At 40.9% G+C, this 13,392-nt stretch overlaps 1 protein-coding gene across 2 annotated transcripts in view; it reads left to right on the top strand.

Moving 5' to 3' along the window:
* Positions 1-13,392, top strand: part of KCNJ16 (potassium voltage-gated channel subfamily J member 16) — a 56,345-nt gene that overhangs the window by 24,180 nt on the left and 18,773 nt on the right. The window contains exon 1 of one of the 2 annotated variants that reach the window (XM_029929316.1): positions 5,940-6,014. The exons of the other annotated variant lie outside the window; for it this stretch is intronic. The gene's annotated coding sequence lies outside the window, so the exon portion shown is untranslated. Of the gene's footprint in view, positions 1-5,939; positions 6,015-13,392 lie in introns of those variants that run through there. 2 annotated transcript variants of the gene reach the window in all.

Genomic DNA, 13,392 nt, shown 5'->3' on the forward strand with positions numbered 1-13,392 from the left:
TGGCTTTTAAGAAAGTCGGAGCCTATCCAAGAGTGGAAAAAAGGCTAAACATGAAAACAAATTTATGCACTGTAGAGTTTTAAGTTGAATATTTATAGAGTTTCTTTAATGCATGCTAAGGACTTAATACACGCTTACTGAATTATATGGAAACATTTAAAACTTTAAATCATGTTTTGCAGTATTCCTCTTAACAAGCCGGCAGTTTTTAATACAGTTTCTTTTCCATTCCATTAAAAAAACAATTTAGTGGTATATATAATTAGGCTTAGTGGTATATAATAATTGCTTAATGATATATATAATTTAATGAGAATGTCCCTAATATATCAACTTTGCAGTTGATTTTCTTTTCAGTTTTATTTCCAGTACTTTACTTCATTTCCAGTGCAAACACGAATTTTTTCTGATCTGACCCAAATATTAGAAGCTAGCACGTTGCTCTGTGATATGGTTTATTTCCCTACTCATCGACTTTGATGTTGAATCTTCATGAAATTAGACCTTCAAAGTAGAATTTCTAGTGGAATCTGTACTGATTCTGGGCTGAATCTGGACTGCATCTGGGTTGGTCAAACAATACACTTCAATAATTATGAATTAAAATATACCACATATTAACAGAGACCGTCAGAGAACAACCAGGCCATGGAACAGATACTAAAACCTGGGTCACCACCCAGTGCTCTGTGGGAGCAGCTTATGCCAACTTAGGAGGGCCAACAGGGCCCACCTCTGACCAACTTCACATTCTGTGCCATCACATGGTTGGAGTATTTACACTCTAGAAATTGGCAAACTCTACCAGTCTTTCCTTTTTTTCCTTGGAGAGCCTATTAAAATTTACCAGCACATCACTGCTGATAGATACGTTGACTAAATGTCCCAGCAGTCCTGGTTGACACCTGTTGTCTTTGTGACTCATCACTTTAGCACTTGTCCCTATCTTTTACACTTTAAGTGACAACTTAAATAATCACTGTTCAGATCAGGGACAAGTGGGGGCTTTGGAGATTTTCCACTGGAAGAAGTGAAGACTGGCTTAGAAAGAAAGAAGCAGCTGTAAGATGCTTATCTTATATTGTCTGAAGACCTTGCCCTTGGAAGTGGTACAAGGCTTGTTTTCCAGAGGCACAGTGTGAGGGCAGGAAAGACTTGGGAAAGCTACAGGGAGACACATTTTTATCTGAGCTGAAGGAAGGACTTCCTCATGGGTAGCAATGAGTCATCATAAAATAGGGACAGAAAATGCGTGGGCTGCGTAAGGTCCTTGTCAATGAAAATGCTTAGAGACCAAACATCAGCTTGAGGGGATCTGGAAGGACTCAAGCAATGATTTCTTGTTGTGTTAATGCCTTTTTGAAGATTCGTATTCTGAATTGAATCTACTGGACAGTATTTGCCTTGGATGTTTTGGCAATTCCCAGGGGGTCTTTCCTGGCTAACGTGTGTGTTTTGCAGCTGGTGCAACAACCAGCTGGAAAAATAATTCCTTCAAATTCAGGGGGGAAAATGACCCAAACAGAAACCTTATTAAGCCTCATGTTCAATTTTCTAAAAAAGAAATAATTATCAGTAATTTGAGAGGAAGCACATGCTAACCAACTTACACTGATTTATTTCTGATTCCAAAACTATCAGGATACTCAAGTTTAGCACATTTGGCCAAAGAGAAGAAAATAAGTCAATGGACTTCATATGATTTTAGGATCCTGAGTAGCAGGAGAGGAACACACTATTTAGTACCAAGGACTTCAACACTTTGTATCCTATAGTAGCCAGAGTTAGTATAACAGAAAGCCCTCAGGCCAGCAACAATGGCACCTGTAAACATTGTTTGAGTCTATCTGAAGGCACTGAGTATGGGAAGCCCAGTTAAAATAAGCAATTCCATCCTTTACCTCGGTCTATATTATATCACACACGAGTCAGACTTTTTCTTCCCTATTTCAAATGTCCTTACTGAATTAGTCAGTTAGATCATCATATGGATTATCGTGATTATCATAAGAATAGCTTGCAGGAATTTCCTCCAAGACCAAAGCCTCTCATGTGCACATTTATTTACATCAGCTGAGAGCTACATGAAATAGTTGTTTATTCCCTTTCATTTACTGATGAGGGCACTGAGGCACAGAATGCCTAATAAAGTAGCTAGACATAGCTTCTAATCAACAGAGTGTTACAAATCTCAGCTCTAATCAATATGTTGCCTCTTACTTTAAAGGTAAGAAATTGAACCAATTCTCTGTAAACCAATATTAGCACTCATTCTTCCTTGAAAATGTGCTTTATTCCTACCCATTTTCCTTTCTTCTTATGAACATATATTTTCACAAGCTTTAAGACAGAGCCTAGTTAAAGTCGATTTAAAAAACACTGAATCCTTTAATACACATTTTACATATGTACCTTCTCCTTAGAGCGTTCCCATACATTACATTTTGTGAAAGAAAGGACATTCACCTGTGTTTTGAGTCCAATTCTGTCATAGATTCCATTAACTAAGAGTAAAACTCATCAACCCAGTTCTTTAAGTCTAAGACAGTAATTCTCACTCAACCCAGAGGTGTTTTCCCCCCCCAGGGGACATTTGACAATGTCTAGACACATTGTTAACTGTCACACTGGACGTTGGAGTCATATTGGCATCTAGTGGACAAAGTTTAGGGACTGTCAGCACGGAACATCCTCCCACGACAGAGAAATTACCTGGTTCAAATGTCAAGGTTGAGGAACCCAGGTCTAGGGTATTCTACACGTCTAAAATAATTCTGCTGAGGACAGTCTATGAACTTCTTCAACAGTAGGATATAAAGCTACATAAAAACTATACACATATCAAATTAAATCTGTTATTAACATATTAGCCTGTCAGTTTAGGTAAGCTCAATTTATATGGCATATTTTTTTCTCTTTTCAGAAGTCTGAATAGTTTATAAAGGACACGGTTTCATAATTTAGTCATAAAACAAATGTGACTTTTATGGAAAATTGTTATAGGAGCAGATTTCTTGCTACTCATCCATTCATTTTTTTAAGTTCATATTTAAATTCCAGTTAGTTAACATACAGTACAATATTAGTTTCAGATGTACAATCTAGTGATTCATCACTTCCATATACCACCCTGTGCTCATCAGGACAAAAGCCCCCTTCCTCTCCATCACTTACTGAACACACTCCCCACCCACCTCACCTCAGGTAACCATTAGTTTGTTCTTTTTAAAATTTTTTTTCTTAATATTTATTTATTTTTGAGAGACAGAGAGAGACAGGTTATGAGCAGAAAAGGGGTAGAGAGAGAGAGGGACACACAGAATCGGAAGCAGGCTCCAGGCTCTGAGTTGTCAGCACAGAGCCTGACATGGGGCTCTAACCCACAAACCATGAGATCATGACCTGAGCCAAAGTCGGACGCTCAACCAACTGAGCCATCCAGGCGCCCCTAGTTTGTTCTTTATAGTTGAGTCTGTTTCTTAGTTCGCTCTTCTCTCTCTTTTCACCCTATATGCTCATTGTTTTGTTCCTTAAATTCCACACATGACTGAAATCATATGGTGTTTCTCCTTCTCTAACTGATTTATTTAGCTTAGCATTATACTCTCTAGTTCTATCCGTGTCATTGCACATGGCAAGATTTCATCATTTTTATGGCTGACTAATATTCCATTATGTACCACATCATCTTAGAAGAATGCAGTAATTTTTTAAAGAATAAAGTATGAAGCAAAAGCACATACCAAGCAAAGTTCTAGGTGACAAAATAGTTTAGGATTAAGCTACAATGAAGTTGTAGACCAATGTTAGGATTATTTTGGTTAATGTTTACTGGATAGTTATTAATGTGGGATTTATATTCCTTGTGGTTTACTTACATCATTTTACACAATTATAAAAAGTTTTTATTTAAGATGAAAGTAAGCAAAGTATTTTACATAATGTAGGAAAAATAGGAAATAAAATATTAAAAGCACCTGATTAAATTATTTGCTTCTCACCAATTAGTTGAAACTGGTGGTTAGTATTTTTTCATGCACAAAGCAGGCCGAATTATTGGTTCAATAATAGTATTTTATTCTCTTCCTATGATATTTAGTGAAACCCTGAAATCAATCAGGGTAGACACCTTCTGCAAGTTTCCCCAAAATACTTACTTGTAATGGAAATGGCACACAGGACTAATTGTAGGACATTTATTTTATTAAAAAATCAGTAAGTTGGCAACATATTATGCAACAAATTATGGTATCTCCTATATTCAAGTAGAAAACAAAAATTCTCCCTGAAAAATAAATTCATCATCCCCTTATATTCCTTCCTATCCATCACAGCATTTTTCTACTCCATTTGACAGCAGAACTCCCTACAAATGGGGTATGTATGGTCTCTACTTCCTCCCAACTCCTTTCCACTTGCTCTTAGTCTAATCAAGCGTTTGGCTCTAGAACACTAATGAGACATCTTTCATCAGAGTCACCAGTAACATCACATTGCCACATCAAATGGCCAACACTTTTTTTTTTTGAGAGAGTGGGGGAGAGGGGCAGAGAAAGAGAGAGGAAAAATCTTAAGAAGGCTGCATGCTCAGTGCAGAGCCCAATGTGGGACTCCATCACACGACCCTGGGATCATGACCTGAACTGAAAGCAAGAGTCAGATGCTCAGTTGATTAAGCCACTCAGGCACACGTCTCATGGTCAACTCTTAGTTCTCATTCTGACCATCATTAATCTGTGACCTATATAACTGATTCCCTTTTTCTTGTTACATTTTCTTCACCTCATGCCACATCTCAAGTTTTCTTTTTACTTCATACAGTTCACTTTCTCAGTCTCCTTTCTATGATCTTCTTCATCTTCCCAACCTCAATCTGGATGGGCTGCCCCTGAGCTTAATCACTGGAACCCCTTTCTTTTCTAACTATTCTCTCTGCTTGTCCGGTCTCACCCATGTTCGTGGCTTTAAATACTATATATGTACTGATAACATCCAATCTTAGATCTCCATTCTGTATGTCTCCCCTCAACTCCAGAATAACATATTGTTTACCTGACATTTATATTTAGTTGCCAGAGAGCATCTCCAATAACCACAAGAAAATCTCAAATTCAAAATTCCTTCTCTCTCAGGAAGCAGCACAAGTATTCACTCAATTTCTTATAAATTTCTTATAAACTGAGTGAAATTTTCCTGACTAGTTCATTCCAAATTATAAGACTTCTCAATAAGCACAAATGGACATTGAATAAGAAGCATATTCTCTCCTTTCTCCCAGACATACAAGAAACAAACCAACAAGCCAAAAATCGAAACCAGTTCTCAGAAAGAAGATTTAAACTTTGTCCTTGGAACCACTATGGAGGAGCCAGTGGCCTTCTAGGGGCACACACTTCCTTGGAACCCAAATGAAATGATGTTGGGCAAGAGGCTGTTTGCCTTAGGTGTAGGATTACAAAGACAGGGTGTGTGTTTGCACAGAATGATCTTTACCACAATGAGAGAACACCACGAAGAACACCCTTGGAAGAAGCTCTAAGAGTCCTGGAGGTGATAGTGAGAGAAAATCCAGCCTTCAGTTTAGGGGCGATCTGGAGCCATTCTGCGACTTGGGGAGATCCATGTTGAACAAGAGTGCAAAGTTCTGATCAAAAGACAAAGATATAGATGGGCAGCGGAGGAAGGATATTTCTTCTTGATCCTTGTTCTCTGTAAGCCACCATTGGCAAGATTGTCTACTACGTGTAGGCATGGGAACCAGTTAAAGAAAGTGTCAATTCACTAGAGTGAGCTGAGAACTCACTGGCCTTTGTGTGCAGTGAATGTGTCCGGAAAGGCAAAGAAGAAGGAGATTCTCCTGTGGGGTTTCTCATCTCCATGGCGGTAGGTGCTGACGGCTTTAGAGAGAGGAGGAAGGAGCAAAGAGAAGTGAGCCCGAGATGGGTAGCTGCACTGCTCTCGGGAGATGAAAAGGATGCGGGGTTTTGCTCTGAACTTCATTATCTGTAACTAAGGTAAGACCATTGCGTGGGCTGCAGAGTAATCCAAGCCTCGGCTAATTGCTTGTTGTTCTTGAGTTGCATCTTTTTTTTTTTTGCAAGTATGTCTGCTAATTGGTGCCTTTATGGTGATTCTTTTGGCTCTTTATGGCTGTACCTTCTATGGCTGAGACTAGTCTCTTTTTTTCCCTCCCATATAATCCCTGGGGAGTGCTGCACCAAACAGAGTAAGAATGTGAGGGCCATTTATAGATCTGTTAAGGGAAGTAACATTCAGAGAGAGAGAGACTAACAGCATGATGACTTAGGCAGCTGAATATTACTTACTGACGTGGGACAAGGTGGAAAAGGATGTGTCTTTAATTTCCTGTGGAAACAATCCTTCACAAAACCATCTCTTTTGCATGGTTTTGTCACTCTTCCACTGTTTCGGAGTGACAGCAAAGTGGCATGGAGAATCTGAAACTGTGTGTTAAAATATGCTGTCACTGATTTGTAATTCATTTCATCCTTACACCTGCAAATACATAGATGGAAATGCTAAAAAGACTGGGGAGGGGGAAGCTGCTAACAAGTTAACTCTGATAAATAATAAGTTCCGAAGACTGAAGTCTGATGAGGTATAAAAGGACTCGGCTTTCTAACCTTTAATGTTTTTCTTCTACTCCATTGTTGTCTTTCGATTTACAATCTGGACCGTTGCTATGGAGTAAACATCTGTTACATTCCATGCCTTCGGCTTTCCATGTCACTGGTGGCAGGAGCTGAGGCTGAGGCTGAAAAAATGCAGCTTGTCTACCTGGAAATTCCAAGACTGCGGGGATGCGGGGCCATGGGTTTAAACATAAATATCTCTTACTGAGGAAACTCCTTAAGCTTTCCTTTTAAAAAACCCTTCCCCTCAACCCCTTCTTTTATTTTTTATGAGCCTTGACATTATTCTGAAAATTCAGAGGGAGCTAGGGACAATATTCCTGGAGGTTTCTGAAAGCCCATAATCCTGAAGGTAGAGCCCAAACTGGATGTTTATCACAAGTGTGACTGTCCCAATTTACTTAGCTTCTCTCTGCCTCATTTTTTCATAAGCCTTTAATAATGTCTGTCTCTTAGATATCATTGAATCTCATTTGATATGCTGTCTGGCACATAATGAGTATAGACAGCATGGAGACAATGGTTACTAGCTCTGTGGTAGAGAGGAGGGAAACGGATATAGACATGACAGTGGGTTAATAGCTAAGCTCAGCATAGTATCTCCAACGGCTCCACTCCAAGGAACATAGCACCTATTCTCAGACCTGTGAAAACCCCAGTCAACTGCAGTTTTATAATGAGGAAGGTAGGTGACTGTTGCAACATTGGAGATAGTTCGGGCAACCTTCACCAGCCTCGACCTGCTTCCGACATGGTTTTCTGACAAGGAATATTGAACTTTTTGGCTCTCGGACATCTGAATTCCATCCCTGGGCCTCACCTCTCTGATGAGCCCAATCTCCATGGGCCAGCTAGGCAGGGGAGGTCAGGGAAGATATGTTGGGCCGGCATGGGGGTTAACAAGGGTCAACAAGAGAGAGATGGGCCAGGACATTCTTTTGTGTATACAGAGTTTAATAAAGGCAACTCAATATTTCACATTTTGATGTCTTAAAATCAAAACATCTGCCTCTCTCAATGTCACAGTGGCAGCCTTGAATCAGCCAAGACAAAGTCCCTAGTCTGTCCAAGTGATGAGCTTCATGTGAAAACAACTGGCTTTTATGGGACACCTACTATTTTACAATGCTATCTGATTTAATTCTCTTAATTACCCTTTATAAAGGGATGGGGATCAAAGAGGTAAAATCACTGCTCTTAATTTAGCTAGGTACATGAGATGAGATTCAAAGAGAAATCAGTCTGACTCCCAAACTCAAATCTAAATGATTAAGGCAAAGACGCTATTTTGTTTGCATTATGTGAATAATAGATCTGGAATGATAGGTTATGATAAGAACCTGATAAGGTCCTTCTGAGATCAGAGCATTAAAACCTGAATTTGGTTCACCTACAAAAGATGGTCAGGCCAGCCTCACAGCGGGACTCTGGGGCACCCAGGAACCAAAGAGTAAACTGATCCAGAAGGATCTCTGGCCCTTGGAAACTTCCCTGTCAGCCATTAACCTGGGTTTTCTCTAAATTTTTGCTGAGAAAAATCCATGACCCAGTCTGAGTTTGGGTTTTTGTTTGTTTGTGTTTAAGTTTAGGACATATACAGAAAGACAAAATAAAACTAGGGGTGCCTGAGTGGTTCAGTCAGTTAAGCATCCAACTCTTGCTTTTGGGTCAGGTCATGATCTCATGGTTCATGGGATGGAGCCCCTCATCAGGCTCTGTGCTGACAGCATGGAGCCTACTTGGGATTCTCTCTGTCTCCGCCCCTCCCCTGCACAGGCACATGCTCTCCCTCTCTCTTCCTCTCTCTCACATTCTCTCAAAATAAATAAATAAACATTTATTTTAAAACACAATGAAAATAAAAACAGCTAAAATAAAAAAGTCAGTGCAATAAACAAAAAACATGGGTATGAGCTTCCCTATTGTCATGACAGTATGGCTTATAATAACTAAAAAAAAAATTAGAAGACTGAAGTGTCTTTACTCTAATGGGTATTAGCTAGTTAATGAAAAATAACATCAAATCTTTAAGACTTTGTGAAAAAAAGAGACTTTCAGAGTCAAACAAATTCAAGAAATGTCTATATATTCTTTAGGCTGATCATCCAAATTCTGATGATCCAAATTCAAGACCTAATCTTCACTCAATTTTTAGAGACACTAACAATAAAAATATTCTTCCTGGCTCGCCTGTGTGGCTCAGTTGGTTAAGCATCTGACTCTTAATTTCCACTCAAGTCATAATCTTGTAGTTGGTGGGATCAACCCCCCACCCCCGCCATTGCATTCTGTGCTGACAAGCAGAGCCTGCTTAGGATTCTCTCCCTCTGCTTCCCTCCCCTGCTCGCTCTCTCTCTCTCTCTCTCTCTCTCTCTCTCTCTCTCTCTCAAATAAATAAATAAACATTAAACATATTTTTCTTGTCATGGATATTAAACCGGCTTCCCTATAAACCTCATACCCAGACCACCCCCCCTCCAATCCCCCGTGGTTTCACACAGCCAGCTCCTTTCTCTCTTGATGGACCGAGATGTCCCATCTCTGTATTCAAGCCTATGAACTACTTAGAGCAGGGACCTATTGTAATGATCTCAGCACATCAGGTTCATGGTGCGGGGGTTGTAGCTGGTGTGGGGGGTTCTGAACACATGAGTATAAATTTCCTCTGATATTTTCTTCTCCTCCACTTCTTCCAGTGCTCTACTTCTTCAGCATATAGTGACTTCTCTTAAAAAGCAAGATATCCAGAGTTAAACATGACACTGCAGATAGGAAATATCTCCAATTGAACAAACATTTGTGACTTGTGCTGGGAATTCTGTGTAGATGAAAAACTTTTTGGTTGAGTCTTTGCCTTGATTTTCTGGGAAGGATATATTTTTAAGTTTGTTTATGCTTTCCTACTGCTCATCTTTGCTGGTTTCTGGGCTTGAGGTTGATCAGCTTTGAGGGAAATCATTTGCCTAACTCTCCCTGCTGTGAATGATTCCAAGGGATCCAATGACCCCTAGAGCTAAGGGCATTGACCCAGATGCAAGGGTCTGTGCTCCCTGTCTTGAAATGGGTCAATCTGTAGAACACCTAAGTGGCTCTAAAACACACCTTATGGGACTCAGCAAGTATCTCTTGCAGTTAGCTCTGCTCTGAACCTGTGCTCCGTCATTGTGACTGAATTTCCTCTTTTTCCCCCCTGAGATGAAGTCCAGAGACCCACTTCATCCTGATTCTGTTTCTAACAGCTCCTCCTCTCATTAAGACTTAAAACTTGAGTTGTGGGATGAGATGAATTTCTTATAGTCTCCCGCCCCCTTATCATTTACTCTCTGTGGGACCCTGACTAAATCTACCAAACTAGTTAAGCTTCAGTTCTGCATCCTGAAAATGGGGATGATGCTGATCACTGGTTGTCAGAATTCGGGGGAAAACTAAACAGATTCATGGACATAAAGTGCCTGGCACTTAAAATGTGTTTCCTTTCCGGCTCAGGATTGTATCTGACCTTTATCCTTTCTCAGTCTGGAGCCCAGATCCTGAACACCAGCTCCACACCTAGATCTGAATTACTCTTTCATGTGGAACATTTACCTGCCTGAATACGTACATGATGCCTATTCTCTCTTCTCTTAAATTCACCACCTCTGTTTTTTCCCTTCCTTATGGTCCCTTGATCTCTCACTGCATAGCTGTTAAGCTGATTAACTGTCACTCTTCTCTCTTTGCTGTATTCCAGCAGCTCAGCCGAACTTCTGTTCTTCTGCAATTACATCACTAGGCTTGCCTTCAAGTATACCCAATGTCCCGCTCCTTAACTTTGCCCTTAGGAGTCTAGTCATTATATTGGGGATATCTGCATATATCAGATTTGATATTTAGAAAGGCATTGCTATCTTCTCCCTACATAAATGTTCATAGCCCTTTGGGGTGACCCTCTCAGCTTCCTGGGCCCGCGTGCTGAGAGCATGAAGCTGTGACCGCTTATTCCACAGTCCACTGCTTGGTCGGCCTTCGCTGACACTCTCGAGACTGGAAGACTCAGAACATGCTGTCATTCACCTGCAATGTTACCAGGCACCTCTCCACAGTGAAAGGCACCATTTCTACCTAAAAACTTCTGGACTGTAATGGCAACATATTCTTTACACTTGTAGAGCACTTTTTGCAATGAAGATGAAAACGTGTTCTCTCCCCATCCCAACTATAGATGGTTTTGCATTCTTTTGTGAGATGGTCAGTCAGGTGTGGCCACAAGAGCAGATGGCATCAAGTATGAGGGGAACAGTTTGTCATATGCACAGGCCCTCAAAACAGGAGGCACAGCACACCACATGGTGCCACATGGGAAAGACACCAAGGTGATCAGAAGACAGGAGTGGGGGGAAGACCTGGTCCATGACCTTTAGAGGGGTTTGTGTGGAAAAGGCAAGGCAGGTCAGGATAAAGAGTTTAGGATTGGCTAGTTTAAATCATTTTGCTGGGCTTTGGGCTATGAGAGTGGTCCTTAGCTACTTGACACCTGGCTGGGGATGACTAAGGCAGAAGAATATTGCCTCCTTGGGTCTACTGGCCAGATGGAGGAGATATGGCTCCGCATTAGTTTTATATCAGAAGCATGTTCCAGGCTGGGTCCTTCCCTTTCTCTAAGAATTGGCTAACCCTGGGAGGGGCAGTCTCTCCCCAGCTGGAATGTTGTGTTTTTGTTTTTGTTTCTTTTCTTTTTAGGATGTCAAGATATCAAATACACAGACAATTTAAAAATATTTACAGTGCATACTCTTTCAACTCTCTGATGTGACCTGACAAATAGACTCTCCTCAGTCATCAGTTATGGCATAAACTTCTCATTGTTTTACTGTTGTCTGGCTACCTCTGACCAAAAAAACGCTTTTGTTTTGGAGCCCTCTTCCCTACAACCACTTCTCCATATGTAATAATCACCATTATTATATGAGAAGGTAGATTTCTGATCACAATGTGAGAGTGTTCTTGAGGAGAGCAGGCCTGTGTTGTCTCCCCTGGTGGAAAATGGCCTTTTCCCAACTTACAGGGATTCGTGAATGATCTAGAGCATGGGTGGAGGGGAGAGGAGGGTGTTGACTTTCTAACTGACAGATCAGGAACCAGACTGACACACACATACTCTCCTCTCCAGCACTGAGCCTTTATGATTAGGACTGATCCCTCCTTAAGAGGCAAGCTACTGGCTACACAAGGAATTCATACCAAAATAACCCTGTGTTCTTTGGATCCAAGCAGTAGGAAGCTTTATCCTTGCTGCTTTCCTCAGGATGCTCTGTGACATCATCCACACTGGATTGTTTTTCCCGTTGTGTTCAAATACTGGCTTCATTCCAAAGGGCGTCCAAAGCCAACAAGCCTTCCCTCAAGCCCACTCATTGGCTGTATAATCTCACAATTGGAAACATTCCTCTCCATGAAAAGAAAGTGCCCAATAAGCTCTTATTGACAGCATTCCCCATCTCCCCACCCCCACCCCAGCTCTGAGTTTCCTTTGGCCTCTTTCCTTGCTGACACTTCTTAATGGCTCGATTAGGTGGGGTTTTGCTGGTTGAAAGTCACTTATGCTTGTGTATACTGGTGAGCACATCAACAGCTGCTCTTATCAGTAGAGTGGGGAAGACACATCTCAGGAAAGCTGGAAAACAACCACCGATGCTGGAATTATTTCCCTACAACCCTGGCATTTGGAGTTACAGGAATAGCATACAATCTCCTTAATTCTGGAAGATTTGGTTCAAGCCTTAGATACAAAAATGTGCATTTCCAAGAGCATGATGTTAACCTTATGCACCACTTATAATCCAGTTATGGAGACTTGGGCTGAAGCCTGCTTCTTTAGTGGACAACTTCATTTCTCTAAGCCTTAGTTTGTTAATTGGCAAAACAAAAGATAGAGTAACTCTTGCTTTTCAAGATCGCTGTTAGGATTAGGGGAGGGTGACACAGCATTGAGGTTTCAGCATTGAGCTGAAAACCCAGCTGGACTGGAAGGAAGATGTCAGTACAAGTAGACGCAGGGAGCACATAGAGAAACCTTGACTGGCATCACAAATTGCCTATGGGCGGTACCTTCAGGGTTGTACCACACTGAGCTCCTTGGTGGTGGCCTTGGTGGCTATCACTCTTTAGATAGTTGAGATTTTTATTAGTGCTGTCCTATTGAACTAACAGTAAAAGCTCGTTGGAGAAGGGGTTAAGGAAATATGCCTACAGATGGGCAAGGTCACAAATCCCAATGTGTTGTTTCTGTACAAGGAGTGTTCTTTGATTCAGATGACCAGGACAGAGGTCATGAACAGCACTGCTGGGAAGAGCAAGTGGGGATTGAGATTGCTTGATGGCACAGGCATAGATAGTGTGTTGCCAAGGCAAGCCTGGTACCAAGTCCCCAAGAACAAAGTGCAAGTTCTGTGTTGGTGGTGCTGGAGAGGAAGAGATGGGCTCTTTGGTTTTCACAAGATTTTAGTGCCACTTTGCCAAATATGAATGACTAACAGGACAAATATTCCCTCAGCCTATTATGTTTCCATTCTTAAATGGTTGTGGATATGGAGGCTGGCATGGACATTTTCATAAGTTGTTGAATATCTGTCTTTGAGGATTGGTTTATAATTTTTTTGTTCAGTGAGGGCATCCAATCTATCTTTCTACTGGAAAGTTTCATAAAATTTGGAGGTTCAAATGCCAATGATGTTTACATTTCTCAGTTAAAAAGCCAATA

The sequence above is a fragment of the Suricata suricatta genome, chromosome 17 (genome assembly GCF_006229205.1).
Source record: "Suricata suricatta isolate VVHF042 chromosome 17, meerkat_22Aug2017_6uvM2_HiC, whole genome shotgun sequence".
Lineage (NCBI taxonomy): Eukaryota > Metazoa > Chordata > Mammalia > Carnivora > Herpestidae > Suricata > Suricata suricatta.